The following is a 15,162-nucleotide window of genomic DNA, read 5'->3' as shown; positions in this document are numbered from 1 at the left end:
CTTACATTTCTCATGGCTTTCGCTTTCCAGTCTAATCAGACCATTATTTCAAAACGAGTTAAAACGAGCTGAACGAGCGAGCCATTTAACAAACTCGACTCACTCGAAACTCGACGTCAAAAACAGTGACTCGGCTCGGAACTCCACTCGAGAAAATTACCTTTGACTCGACTCTAAACTTGACTCGAGTTTCGAGTCGAGTCGAGTGTTAGCTCGACTGGTGCTAAAATTATCCAAAGATCCAAAATTATTTTCCTATTGAAGTTCATAGAATTTGTATGTGTATGTTAAACAAACAATTGATTTAAACCAATAAAATAATATAAATGGTTCAGAACCAGAGTGAACTCAATTGATTCATATCTTTATTCACTTCTTATATTTATATGCAAATTAAATTAGGTCGCTAAATTTTTGACTCTGTGAACTAACTTGGAGGAATAAAGTATATCTTCTGTACTTTGTACTGATTTAACTTGTGCAGTTTTTTCTCTTCTTGTAAAGCGATTCTTAAAATATTCACAAGTACAGTACATGCAATATCAGTACAATATATCTTTATCAGGTGTTCTCCGTGGATGAGTCTGTAGAATTGTCACTTTTGTAATCAGGCAGGGGTCCCAGGTTTGAGCCCAGCTAGAGGACAATTTCTCTCCGATTCAAACCGAGTAATGGTTTGTAACCCACTTTAAACTGTAGGTCCCGTCCTTCATAACCTCCCTGTTACATAAGAACGGGCTAGAAAATACTTATTTCTATCCATAAATTAAATCTAAATAAATTAAAAGTTTTGTAACCATGGCCCCTTCTTAAAAAAAAATGAATAACTGCAACTTGAGGGTGCTAATTCGACTGATCTCGGTCTGAATCTTAAGAAGTGACCGCAAACCGGTCCAACTCGAGGTCAAAGGTCAACTAGCTGTTTTCGCTCAGAATCAAGACTTTCATTACAAAAATGTGTTTTATACTTCCCGCTTTATCCCAACTTAGGCTCTAGCCCAATCTATCTTATTCTCTTATCAATTTCTTAACTGTAACTGTGTGAACCAAATAACCTCTCAGATGTGTAAGATTTTTTATCCCTTATTACAAATCTAAAGTAGGTTTTATTCATGCAAATAATCTTATGTATTAGCTTCCCTAACTCACTCCTTTGTTCAGACACGCTACTCGGTTTGGCTTATTCAATCTTGAACAGTAATGAATGGGCAGACTAGTAAATAATTTGTGCTCTACTGGTAAATCATTTGTAAAACTAGTTTACATATGACCTCGAGTTTGACTTATTTTATTATTTAAAAAATAGAGGCCACGATTATCCACAAGATAAAGAAAATGGTTCAAAAACAAGTAGCAGTGCCACGTGTACATCACGCAGAAGAGTTTGGTGTCTGTGGTACGATATTTTCACAATTAATATTGAAACTGTAAATTGTAGTAGATTTCTACCACTTCCGGTTTTAGTAGAGAGATTAGACTAGAGACGAAATATATTCTTGGAACGCCTAATAAATTGTAGAAAACCGCTTCTTATCTATTACAGTTTTTATTCTATACCCATCAAAGTTAAAATCGGTAGTAGTTGATTTCCACATCTTTTGGAAGACAGAATATAGTAGTTATTTTTAGAAAGCTGAATAGAAAGCAAAAACCCGCTTCATTCCTGTTCTATGGAGATCACTATTGAAACCGAGCTTTCAATTGAAGATCACAAGAAGAGATGAAAGGTACACCTGAGACGCTTGAGAGCTGCTCGATTGGAAGAAACCGTTTTCATCTATTTTTTTACCGTTTTTGCTATATATAGATCAATATTTATTGAAAGCAGAAATTATAGTTAATTTAAATCATTGTAGGTTGTAGTAGAGTTAATAATAGAGTTAATAATATATTCTTACGAAGCAGAAAACCGGATCTCACTACATATTGTCGTTTTCGATCTATGTATCTGTTTGGGGCTTAAAAGAAAGCAGAGCTTTGCAAAAGCATGATTTTCTGAAGGTTGAAGGAAAAGAATTCACCAAGCAAAATAATATAACTTTTGTCAAGCAAGTAAGAAAACATAAGGCAAGAGGAGAGAAGGACATTTTTGTCCTGCATTCCGCTTGCGTCCCTGTTTAAAATATTTCGGCCAGTAGTTACTAAAAAAGAAGATACAATGTACAAGACAAGTCGAGTCGAGACTGTCGGCGACCGAGACCAGACATAACATATAATGATCTTTATTCCTTAAGCGATACTTGGAAACCAAATTTGATTTAAATCTGACCAATAGTTACCGAGAAATAAAGTACAACATACAAACAGAGCCGAACCGAGCCTGTCCTTTGCCGAGTCGGCCACCAAGTATAGAGATGTTTATTCTTTGGATAATGGGCTATCTGCACACCAAATTTCGATGATATTTGGCCAGTAGTTACGGAGAAATAAAATAGAACATACAAGGCAAGCCGAGCCGAGCCTATCGCCGACCAAGCTTGGCCATCACATGTAGTGATCTTTATTCCTTAGATGATTGGGTACTTGTACATCTAATTTGGTTTAAATTTAGCTGGTAGTTACCGAGGAATAAAGTACTACATACACACATACTTAATTACATCTGGAGTAAAACTACAAGCTCCCTTATGCTTACTAAGGAAACTAAAAAGAAAAGTTCTAACATTACAAATGGAACATACTTCATGTAAGCAGAATCCACTTTCAACATTACAACACTAATGGGGAGAGCTTGAGGCGGGTGAGCCCCCCTGACTACGGCACTATACTTTTGAGACACTTGAGAGCTATCCGAATGGAGAAAACTGCTTTCATCTACCGCTCTTGCTCTACGTAGACCAATATTTATTGAAACGAGAAATTATAGTTGAATGAACCACTTCCGGTTTTATTAGAGAGTTAATAATAGAGATTAAATATGTTCTTACGAAACTGAAACCCGGATCTTAATACGTATTACGTTTTTCGATCTATGATGATCAATGATCAAACCGGAAATGGTTTCTTTAAACCACTTTCGGTTTGAGAAGACAATTTTAATAGCAAACTCACTTCCTAATTCTTGACTCTTTGTATTTTTACCAAATTTGGTGATGATCCATGAAATACTTTATTTATTTATTTATTTTTGTCACACACTAACACACGCGAATAAGGTAAATATATAATGGAGTTTTGATAAACAAAACTCTAGTTATTAAAAAAAAAAACTTACAACGAAAACTTGATTTTTGTCATCCCTGCACACAATTAATCCGTTCTAACCACAGAAACATCGCACTGTGTGCGTTTTTGTGATAAATATTATAAAATGAAAAGAAATCTATCCTTCCAGAAAACAAAAGAAATATGCAAATATATAAGAAACATTTAGACTTTTTTTGGTTTACATTTGTGAGTGGAAGAGATTAAAGCTACTGCTTCGAAGGAGAATCCATCCGTTTCAACCAACAAAAGATGTATAAAAGCAATTGGAAAGACATTCCATACTGAGGTTTCAAAGATCATTATCTTTGTTCTACGAAGTATTTTGTTGACACGTGAATCATACCAACTTACGCCGAAAAAGCACATTCAGATAGTTGTGTCGTAAAGTAGTGGGAAATCAGTGGGAAGTGGGAGGTGGGAGTGGAAAGGGAGACTGCTCAAGGCATAAATGATTATGAAACTGGAGGGGTAGACACGGGTTTCACTTTTCAAATTGTCATAATACATCCCTCCTCTGTCATCCATAGTAATTCATGAGATTTGCAAGTGGTCTTTTGACTCTTTACCTGCAGTAACTCAATACGGAAGAATGCATTACAATTAATCCAAGTAATTAGGTGCAAAATTGTGACAGTCATCTGAATTGTATTACTCTTTGGCAACAAAATTACCAGTTCCTAAATGCAGTATTTTCTAAGATATTTATGAATTAAATTTTACATGTTATCTTATGAAGATTCTGAAGCCTCTGATGATGGGAAGACATCCCCTTAAGCTGTAGGTCATGTCTGACAGTGGCGTAGTCAGGGAGGAACACCCGGCTCAAGCCCCCCCCATTAATATTGCGATGTTGAAAGAGGATTCCGCTTACATATAGTATCTTCTATTTGTGATCCTGATGTTAGGACTTTTCTTTTTCGTTCCCGGCGTAAGCTGACCGGATGTTGTACTTTTACTCCAGATGTACTGTAATTATGTGTGTGCATATGTAGTACTTTATTCCTCGGTAACTATCAGCTAAATTTAAACCAAACTTGATGCGAAAATACCCAATCATCTAAGGAATAAAGATCACTACATGTGTTGGCCGAACTCGGCCGGCGATAGGCTCGGCTCGGCTTGCCTTGTATGTTCTATTTTATTTCTCCGTAACTACTGGCTGAATATAATCGAAATATGGTGCACAGATGGTGCACAGATAGCCCATTGTCCAAAGAATAAAGATCGCTATACTTTACAAAGCGACAGGGCAAAGGACAGGTTCGCCTTTACAACAACAAAAGAACTACGAATATATTTTGTTTGATGGAAGGTGAAGGGGCTGAAGTATAATCTTGGGTGTGAGAATGTGTTCATTTGGCCCTGTACATTGTCAGTTATTCGTTTCAAACGCCATATTTCTTACCTTTTCATGCCGGCATATGTAATGACTTCTATATATTGATTTGCTATATATTACAGGCACGCCACGAAACCTCAAGTCTGAATCCAGCAACAAGATCATATAGTTTTTTTCTTTTTCCTTTTCTTTCTTTCTTTCTTTTTTTTCTTTTTCTTTTTTTTTGCAAGATATAATTTATGCAAATGTCTATCGCCAAACTGAAATATTCAGTCATCATTGGCGATCTGGCGATCGAAAATTCCAACCTGGCGACCAATTTGGTACATGGTTTTGTTTTATATTACTTAGGCACCAGACAAGGGTTGGAAAAAATAGTTTTATTTTTTTGAAAAAAAAAGAACAAAACATGTGTTTAAAACATTAAAAAAATGTTCAAAACTTTTTAAACATGTTTTAAAACACAGACGGAAAAAAAACATGTCAAACATTTTGAACAGTTTAAAACACGATTTTTAACATGTTTCAAAATCATGTAATAACTTATTTCTTAGGACTTTTTGCTCTTTACTAGCAACCGACCTTTTCATTTATTTTATCCTGATTAATAACACTGTGCTGGGTACAGAATATTTCAGTATAGATGAGTAATTCTCAACTTATTTCATATTCCAACCCCTTTTTATTACACCCTCTTGTCAGTGATTCTCATAAGTACTTTCTTGGTTGTAATTAGCTTTTTAGGTAGATTTTAAAATCTACCTACTGTGGAGATTTCACACAATCTATCAATATGCATGGTGAAACAAAAGTCCTCAACACCCTTGTGCGTTAAGAACGGGTTGAGGGAGAATGATGAAACTTTTAAGTGGTCTGACACATCAGATAGTGCTATCAAGCATCATGGCTGGCATTTTTGATTGGAATTCAAAATTTCAAATACGAATGGAGTCATGTTACGTGTTTTAAGGCTAGAACTTTACCAGAAATACTCTTGTGCGGTAACTTTAGCCTTAAAACAAGTCATTTCGGAGTTACTGCTTCTGAAAATTTCCTAATTATGCTCTTAGGGGCTAAGATCGCGTCTCATGGAGGCGGGTGTGATTTTTAATTGCAAAAATTTGATTACTATTTCAGAACACTCATACTAATGAAATTATCTTAAAATAATAAATTTTCGAAAAGTAATGATAGTTTGAAGCACACTTCATGTTGTGCTAACTTTAGAATATTTTCTGCAAGCCTATGTAATTGGTTGCTTTTTAAGTCAATAATTCATTGAAGAAAAGTAATATATGAGGCGTTCAGAGCACTATGGATCCAAGTCCATTTTCAATAAGGTTCAGGTTTGCTCAGCAAATGAATTCTATTTCCAAACGTAATATTTTCGCAGTCAAGAGTCCGCAATAAGTATAAAACTAAAACCACGTTAAAGGCCGTGGGATAGTTTCATATGACAGCCGCTAGATAGGGGCGTTAATGGGGCAGGAGGGCATCCGCCTCCACCCTACCCTGAATTTCAGACTTTGGGGGCAGTAAGGCAGTTTTAAAAACCTTTCGATAAGCAAGATCCAACAAAATAAGTTTGAGGTCCTTACACCGAATAAATAAGGAGGAAATACAGATGATCGAAACTGGAAAGTTGTTCCGAATGATGTCGTTTTCTTCTTCCCGTAAAACTAATGTTAAGCGATTCCAAGTTGTACGGAGACTGACAAGGTACATTCGCGAAGTGTCCCCTCGGAATTCGTGTAACATTGATTCAAATGCAAAGTTCTCCGTGGCCCAATGTGTATTGTACTAATTTAAGCGGCCCATACCGGTAATTTCCATATTTATGGGCCTTCATATATCCGGAATTCAATCATACACTACTATAACACTCGGACACAAAGTTGCTTTTAGTTTCTTTAGATTTCACTGGGCATGAATATGGGCATATGCAGAACAAATTGAATCAAGTACTCCTTCTCTGACATACGTTACCCACCTTGGCCGCCATCTTGGATTTAACTTTCGGTTTTTCAAATGGCAATAGGTTCAAATGATACATCAAATTAATGTAAACTTTTCTCGGAATTTCATTGGTGTACTGAGTTTTATCGTAACTTGTATATACCATTAAATGTCAAGCACTTCATATTGAACCAAATAGAAAGTTGTGCAGGGCCCCGTGTGTATATGTAATCTTTTATGTGTTATCGTTGATGAAATATTCTCTGAACTTATATACATGCAGACACACAGATGTCAATACGGAAATGGTAGGTCTTCACCCAAATCTGGCCGTATCTGGGTCTACATTAGGCATTTTGGCAGTAATACAATACTTCCTTATTATAGTATAACATGGAAGTAATAACAATCACTCATGGAAATTTAATAAGATTATGACACCTATGTTGTAAGGAGTTTACCAGTTAGAAATTGTTTTGATTTGTCAACACCAAAAACGTAAGCGTAACTGATATTAACCTGCAATGTCTATTCGCAAAGTGGCTGGAGGGAATGAACATGTAATACCTTCTAAATGGTACAAGCTACGGTAAAATACATTACACCAGTGAATGTAAACGTAAATGTCCGATGTAACACTTGCACCTATTTCCATTTGAAAAACCAAAAGTAAAATCTAATATGGCAGATCTAAGATGGCGGCCGGGATGGGTAACATGTGTCAGAAGCAGTACTTGATCCAATTTGCTTTTCATATGCCCATATTCATGTCCAGTGAGTAACATCTAAAGAAACTAAAATGAATTTTGTGTCCGAGCGTTATGGTAGTGTATGATAGAATTCCGGATATAAGAAGACCCATAAATATGCCAATTACCGGCATGGGCAGCTAAATTTAGTACAATACACATTAGACAGCAGATAACTTTGTATTTAAATCAATTTTACACGAATCTCAAGGGAACACTTCACGAATGTACCTGGTGAAAACCAACATGTAGGCTACTATATCAACGAATGCCTGCGATATATTAATTTCAGAACCGCAATTTTGGAACCGCAAGAACCCTATGTTTGTTTTCTGAATACAACATGAAAAAATTGTTTCCATGATAATTCTTTTATTTACTTTTTAATATCAGTTCTACAAGTAGTACAACCTTCGACTATGACACTTTCTCGCAAGTTAACTTATAAGCATTTAAACAATACAATGAACATTAAAAATCAAAGGGAGAAAAAGAGACAAAATAAACTGTAGATTACCATATTGCCACGAGAAGTCAAAACATTCACAAGAGAAGAAAATAGTCTTCTGAATGGGTAGCACTTTTTGACAATTTTCTTTCTCTGGCAATTTTTTTTTTTTTTTTTTTTTTTTTTTTACAAAAATAAGATAAAATAGAAATATGTTTAAAGGTGCAAAGGTGCACGTGAACCCCCTTCCTTGTAAATATACACTACCTAAAGTGAGAAGCTAGGAGTGAAAATAGCAACACTTTCCGAAATTTTCCTCTGTCATGTTTCGATTTGGGCTTAAATCAAAGGGAAGTTTTGCAAAATCGATAGTTTAAGTTAATTTTCTAAAAGTTCAACAAAAGGATTCACCGAGAACAGATACTTAGGATATCCAGGGCATTTCCTCATTCACACCACAGGTGCCTAAAGGCATTTAAAAAAAATCCAATTCAATTCAAATGTAGGCCTACTGGTAGTTATTGGTGCACCCCTCAGAAGATCCTTTCTACCAAATCTTGTGTGTTGGTCCCCCTTGATGAGTTTCTCGCTACGCCACTGATGTCTGATATGTATTTGATTTATAAACTAAATTGCTTGCAAGCAAATGAAATGTCCTTCCTGCTTCCCTGGGGGCCAGTATATGTGTAACTTTGGTGAATGTAGCTCCGGGTTCGATCCTTGTTGGGAAGTGAGCTCGAGCTTCAACCACATTGGTCAGTGCAAGACTGTTGTAAAATAAACATATATGGTGACTACCGGCAGTGAACTCCTTCATGCCTAAGCGCTTAGCGTACGCGCCTTTCGCCTGGAAGACCCGGGTTCGATTCCCGGCGTGAGCACATGTGGTTTCGATTCCATGTTAATCAGTAGGTCCCGTCTAATAAAGCCTCGCTGCCGAAAAGGACGTTAAACTCCAAATCAACTCAACTATCGGCAGTGTCATCACAAGAAGTAAAAATCTTATCAATAAGCTTACATTAAAAACTTCACTCTTTGATCATTTCTCTTTTTCCTCTTTTTAAATACAGAGCAATCAAAGTAATGCTATTCTCAAAGGACATGTACCTGAGGGCTTAAGGCAGCATTTCCCAACCTTTTTCAACTTGCGGCACACTACAGGTGTAACTTGAATTCTCGCGGCACATCCATATATATATATATATATATATATATATATATATATATATATATATATATATATATATAATTACCGTGGTATTTTAATGTGATTACTAATTTCCTTCTTACAGAGAAGAAAGCTGGATCACTGATTTTCCCCCGTGCTAAATCATTATACTTATTTTTCATTCTAATTTTAAAATAGAAAACAATAGCAATGAAATATAGGACTCGGGTTTTTAAAAATCCACTTTCTCTTTCGAAAACTGTATCTAACCTCTAAAAGGGAAGATCACTAAATAACGAACAAATAAACAAATCTCCTATACTTTTAAAACACAAATGTAGGTAATTTGTATGCATGCTTGCTTTGTTGAATTTATTGAATGATATGTTAAAATTTCAAGTTACGAAATAGTCTGCAACAATAAAGAAGTAATAATGGTCATGACAATGATAAATACGTTTTTCAACATTAAAAATGTACAGAAAAGTAACACAGTATGAAATTTAAAATTGTAGATTTATAGTAGAGGTTCATAGTAATGTGAAATATAAATATACATTTTCCCCTGTCTTGCAATTTGGTTCGTATAGAATTAATAATTTGTTTCGATTTTCTCGCGGCACACCAGCGGCCCATTCGCGGCACACCGGTTGGGAAACGCTGGCCTAAGGTGTTTTCTGAATCTTAAGTATGAGGAAAAAGAAAACAGACTGAAAAACGTGGAATTTATTTACTAGTATAATGGAGATTCTTTTAAAGCCAACCTTAGACTCCCTGTCGCCAAGGATGTTTAAACGTTACTCAAGCGTAACTCCAAGACCATCAGAATTGAAGAAGATGAAATACAGGTACAAAAGGTAACCGATAAAGAAAAGAGAAACATAGAAATGGTACTCATCATAACAAAAATATGTCTACTTACACAAAAATGTTCTGCAGAATTTCAATACGTTTCATATCGCTAAAATCAAGGAACAAAACCCTTTGGGTTCGAGAGAGAACTGGTATTCAGTGGAACCAGTTTTATCTTAACAATCTCAAGCAGGTACGACATACGTGGGTATTTCGAGTAACGCTAATCCCTTGGTGACCGTAACTACAATACCAAAATGCAGAATGTTCCATTGAGTAACGTTACTCAGCGTAACATAATTCAGAGCGTACCATTTTAAAAGTTACACTGACCAATAACGTTATTAACTAGGTGCAGAAATGGGTTACAAAATAGTAACCGTAACTGATAACAAATTGTAAATATTGCACATTTCGTTAAGTTATCCACCCTTGGTATTTTTCTCTCGATAGCAGAAAATGTGCTACCTGTAATACTCTATATACATTGGATTTTACCATTGAAATTATTAAAGCACTTTGTTTTGCAGGTGCATAGACAACCGAACTTATATATTCGAGTGTTTAGTTGCGTCTGGTTTTCGATTACCCTCCCGGTCGTTTTGTCTTTTGTAAAGCAGTCTTCGTCAATTCATTGCCGCTATGACGTAATGTACTCCTTCCATTTAGAGCTAAATTCGCCTTGAGCGATTTCTGAATCGAGCATTGGAGTGTGTTAATCATGCTTACACGTTAACTAAATGCAAAATGATTATGTCACGTTTGAGAAACTGTTTCCTTAGGAAGCAGGCTTAGACTCAAAAAGGCAGTACTACTTGTAGTATAAACTCAAGAAGAAATATAAGTTAGTATCTACAGTTACTCAACGTATATATCTAATCAAGCATGCTTATACCGGTATCAAGAACATGAGTATAATTGAAAAGGATAAAAGCAAAGCATGCGTAGGTGCACATCTTTCTCCAAGTAGCAAATAAGATTGATGTTCACTGGATTTGTATGGTATCTAGGCTGTGAATACTGTTAAAAATGCCTAGCTTGTTCCAAAGGTGGCAAACTTAGGCTGTCTGGTAATAAATACGTTTCTGGTCATTAACGAAAAATGTTTAATTCCCCGTGGGAAAATGTTTAGTGCACTCATCTCTGGCGCACAGAATCCCGGTTCGATATTTTGCGAGAGTGCGTGTAGTTAAGATCCCACGTTAAGCTAGTAGATCTCTCTCTTATGTAGCCTTTAGTGTCCTGTTCCATACGATGATAAATTTTTGCAATTATTTTTTCGCTTAGCCACATGATACGGTCTCAGGGCGTCCACGTCACTCTTGCCAACGCCCATGATGTTAAATACCTCACCTGTGAAGTGCACGGTTGATTGTCGCCTGAAATGTACGGCATTTGCTGGCCATCGGATGCTATATAGAGTCATACGCCGAACCACACGCTATTGTGGGGGTACTCCTCACGAGAGTCCAGTTTCTGCCTGCCCGTGTCTATGTGGTGAGTCCAGGACTCTGTACCGCATATTTCCGTATAATATGATTCACAGTAATACGACATACACGAAAATTATGCACTTGTGACACATTTGTAGGACGCGTGACGAAAGGAACATAGCATCGAACAAGGAGACAATGAACCCCTCCCGGAATCTGTTCAGTTTTGGCGCCATCAGATTACGCTCGACCACATGTTCTACTGCGAGATTAACGAGATAATGTTACTTCAGGGCGATGGAATGGGAATGCGCGGTACAATTGCACATTGTCCTCGGCTGAATATAGCTTAATCAACCTCTGTACTCGTAATAGAAATAATAGTATATTGTATATTTTTATGTTTTAAAGTGTCACCTTTTAGAGATATGAGAAAAGAACATGATTCATCAAGTAGTGTTAATCGTGGGTGAGTGATTAACACTGCGACTTCATAAAAGCAGAGATCTTTGATTGTAAACCCGCGTAGGAAAGATATGACTTAAAAGAAAGGACTTTATTCTCCAAATGTTTAGATTTTTCTCTATCTGCGAAATCATCTGATGCTTCAAAAATAGTTTCCTACCTTAACTCGACAACTGTGGATGTCGATATAACGATTACGTGTTGTTTGCCACGACTCAATTTTGGTTTTGTTTCCCACGGTACTGTTCTCTCTGATGTATCTTCTATCATAATCGTGAAGATTTATATAAAATGAACTCATAAGCTGCGGGTTTCCAGATAACTGTACTATAACAATCAAATCTATTGTATTTATAAACAGAATACATACAATGCAAACGGCCACAAGCACATTATTGAGTTATTGCGCTATCCGCTGTTATCGCCACCGTTACATTAATTGAACACTGAATTTAAGCACTCAAGATAATCATTTGCGTGCTTAGAAATTCCCCAAATGCATTTTGAAAATTGATATGACATACAATTTGTGTGTGTTCGAATGTGTATCCAACATTGAATCTAAGGCGTATCATCAGGACCATCCGTAAGTTGGGGGCATCAATCCGGCCAAATGGGAACCTGGACCTTTGGGACAGAGTAGTTTTTCTTTTAATATGTCATAACTTTTCCAGAGATTAAATTAAACAAAATTAGATTTAAATATATAGATTTATCAGTTCATATACTTAGTGACTTTTGTATTGTTACTCGGGTTTTCCAGGCCGGTAGAGATTATTACAAATATTATTAAAATACACGGGTGGACAATCTGAGCGCATAAGTTCTACTCTATAGTATGTTATCTCTGTAGAAAGTCTGCTTGGTATATTAGAAACGAGTTGGAAATAGCAGAAAGGTCATTGATATCAACTTTGAGCTTCGTAAGTTAACACATATAATTGTGTTACAGTTGACATTTTGTAACTTCTCCTATTCTTACAGCAGCCTGAACTATTAAATGTATATACACATATCTTAAGTATATAGGGGCAAGGATGGTAAAGCATTCAAATCTGATGCTTGGGGTTTCTAGTTACATTCCAGTTCGTGCGAAGTGGGCTTTGTGAGGAACAAACACCGTATGCGTGAATTTTCTCTGGGTTCGCTTGTTTCCTCCCATTTTCTTGATTAGACTATTTTTTTCATTCATTCTCATCATTCCATCATATCCTTTAACATACGCGGCGTAACCGTGGGACGAGAAGTTTAAATATTTCATTTTTCTTAACTATAAAATCCAGTTCTTTAGTCGCGTAGCATAACGAAAAACAGAACATTATGGAACAGGGGGTGATATTAAGAAATCCGTTAAAAGATAAAATGCGGTTATATAAATTTACTAAGCTATTGTGTTATTAATGATGTTTTCTGTTCATTTGTTTGGAGTTTAACGTTCTCTTTCAGCAGTTAGTCTAATGAGAACTCTCTCGTCCGAAAGGCGAGAACACTTACCATTTCACTTGTTCCAGGGTATCAAAAACAGAGGTGCCTGGCAAAATCATTGTCGCATATCTATAACTGTCTTTTTGTAAGAATATAATTCGATAATGAATTTGCAGGGTACTTTTAATACTGATACTATGTTTATAGTCGGGAAATGCATATATGTGGTAAATTTCATAGGAAAAGAATTATAAATACGAAAATTATAACGAGTAAAATAAAATGTTGCTAAATGGACAAGAAAATTTTATTTTAGTTTTATTGTTCTTATTTACTGCTCTTTTGATATTAAATTTGCCACACGCATGTCTTTGCCGATTATACACATACTAACATTATAAGAGATACCCGGCGAAATCGTTATCAAATTACATTCCTGGAGAAACATATTTATAGACACGCGTCAATAACTTTGGACATGAGTGTACCTTTGCCATGACCTCTCTTCTGCTATTATCTGTAGTGCATGTCTTGTCATCATACCATGCCCTCTACATAGTACAGAAACGATTAAACACCATTGGTGTTATCGAAACCGAATATTAATGGGAGGTATTTTTGGTCCATTATCTGTTTCACATTCTGTTACCATGCATTGATTTGCATTTTGTGTCACATTTTTTTTTCTTTCAGAGTTCAATATGTATCTACGTATCTTTTACCTTACAAATTACGTTTATTTTACCATTTATTATCCATTTTTTGGCAATTCCTAATAAGAACCGAATATTAATGTGAACGACTTATGTCATTACTCTTAATGGAACGGTTTGATACATGACATAACCCGATTGCCATGCGTTGCTTCTGCGGCGATGAATATTCGTGTTTCGAAAGCCATATAATTAGGTGCATAATATAAATAACAGCAGGTATTTATGAACAATATTGTTAGTTGTAAGCGATTTTAACATTGGTGTCACCGGCAAATGTTAAAGATTATAGGATTCTGCTAATGAGAAATAATTGAAGATGAGTGCTAATTTTTGGGAAGTATTTATTAATCATAAATATATCAAAATGATATAGAATATTTTTATGGATAATAACATTATTCTTTGGGAAACCTCTTTGATATAACCAAAGTTCATTGTAAGTTTGTTAAGGTGTATGTTTGTTTGTTGAAATTTAGCTTTCCTTTTCAACACCAAGGCTACATGATACATTGACCTACAACTTAAGATGCAATTCGAGCCAATGTAATATATTCAAATTGCAATATTCTCCCTCCGAGAATCGAACCCGGAACCCTGTGCACAAATTTGAACGCTAGCAGGCAGCGGGCAGAACTTGGTTAATTTGTGATACCGCTGTATTATCACAGCTATAGATTTACTGTATATAAAAACAACTAGATCACAGAGTTGCTACATTTCAGCTGTGAAAAAAAAACTTACGTAATTCGTGATTAAACACATGAGTATATATATATATATATATATATATATATATATATATATATATATATATATATATTTCACTTAAGTGTATATTTTGTTCTTAAGATCTCATTTTATGGTTTATTGCAATTATTTTTTTCGTCAATTTTAATCCAGAACCAGTTAATTCATAAACATTAACCGTACTTAGTTGTGTTTCTAACCTATCGTTGAACTCCACACATACCAAATTTTGAATACAATAACCAGAGAGTTAGTATAATGATGTCGCCTTTTACCATCGCGAGCACAGAAGGAGACTGATGTCAACATTCCGCACGGATAAACTAAGAATTTGTATTGTGTGTTAACTAGTAAAGTAGAGAATGACAAATGAAGCCTGTGTTTATTCCCGTTGCTCTCGTTGAAATCGATTTTAAAGTGTTTCCGCTCAATAGAGCTTCCTCTTCTGTTGTAATGAAGTAATTAGGTTTTGACGGTTGTGCAGTTGAGCTCTCAGAATGCCTTGTTACAAACCAATAACGCAGGAAGAGAAAAAAAATAATGAAAGAAAGTCGCTAATTTAACTTGTCAAGTGTTTGTTACAGGAACATTTGCAATAGAAATTAGACTTTTCTTTACAAAATGAACATCTACTTTAAGAATCCTCTTAAAATACCA

General features: G+C 35.6%; 1 protein-coding gene across 1 annotated transcript in view; it reads left to right on the top strand.

The window, feature by feature from the left end:
- Positions 1-15,162, top strand: part of LOC145688171 (uncharacterized) — a 779,558-nt gene that overhangs the window by 340,786 nt on the left and 423,610 nt on the right. The gene's annotated exons all lie outside the window — the stretch shown is intronic.

Source organism: Thermobia domestica, chromosome 6, assembly GCF_964235325.1.
Source record: "Thermobia domestica chromosome 6, izTheDome1.hap1.1, whole genome shotgun sequence".
Lineage (NCBI taxonomy): Eukaryota > Metazoa > Arthropoda > Insecta > Zygentoma > Lepismatidae > Thermobia > Thermobia domestica.
The sequence above is the reverse complement of the archived record's forward strand: the minus strand, read 5'-3'. Positions and strand labels throughout refer to the sequence as shown.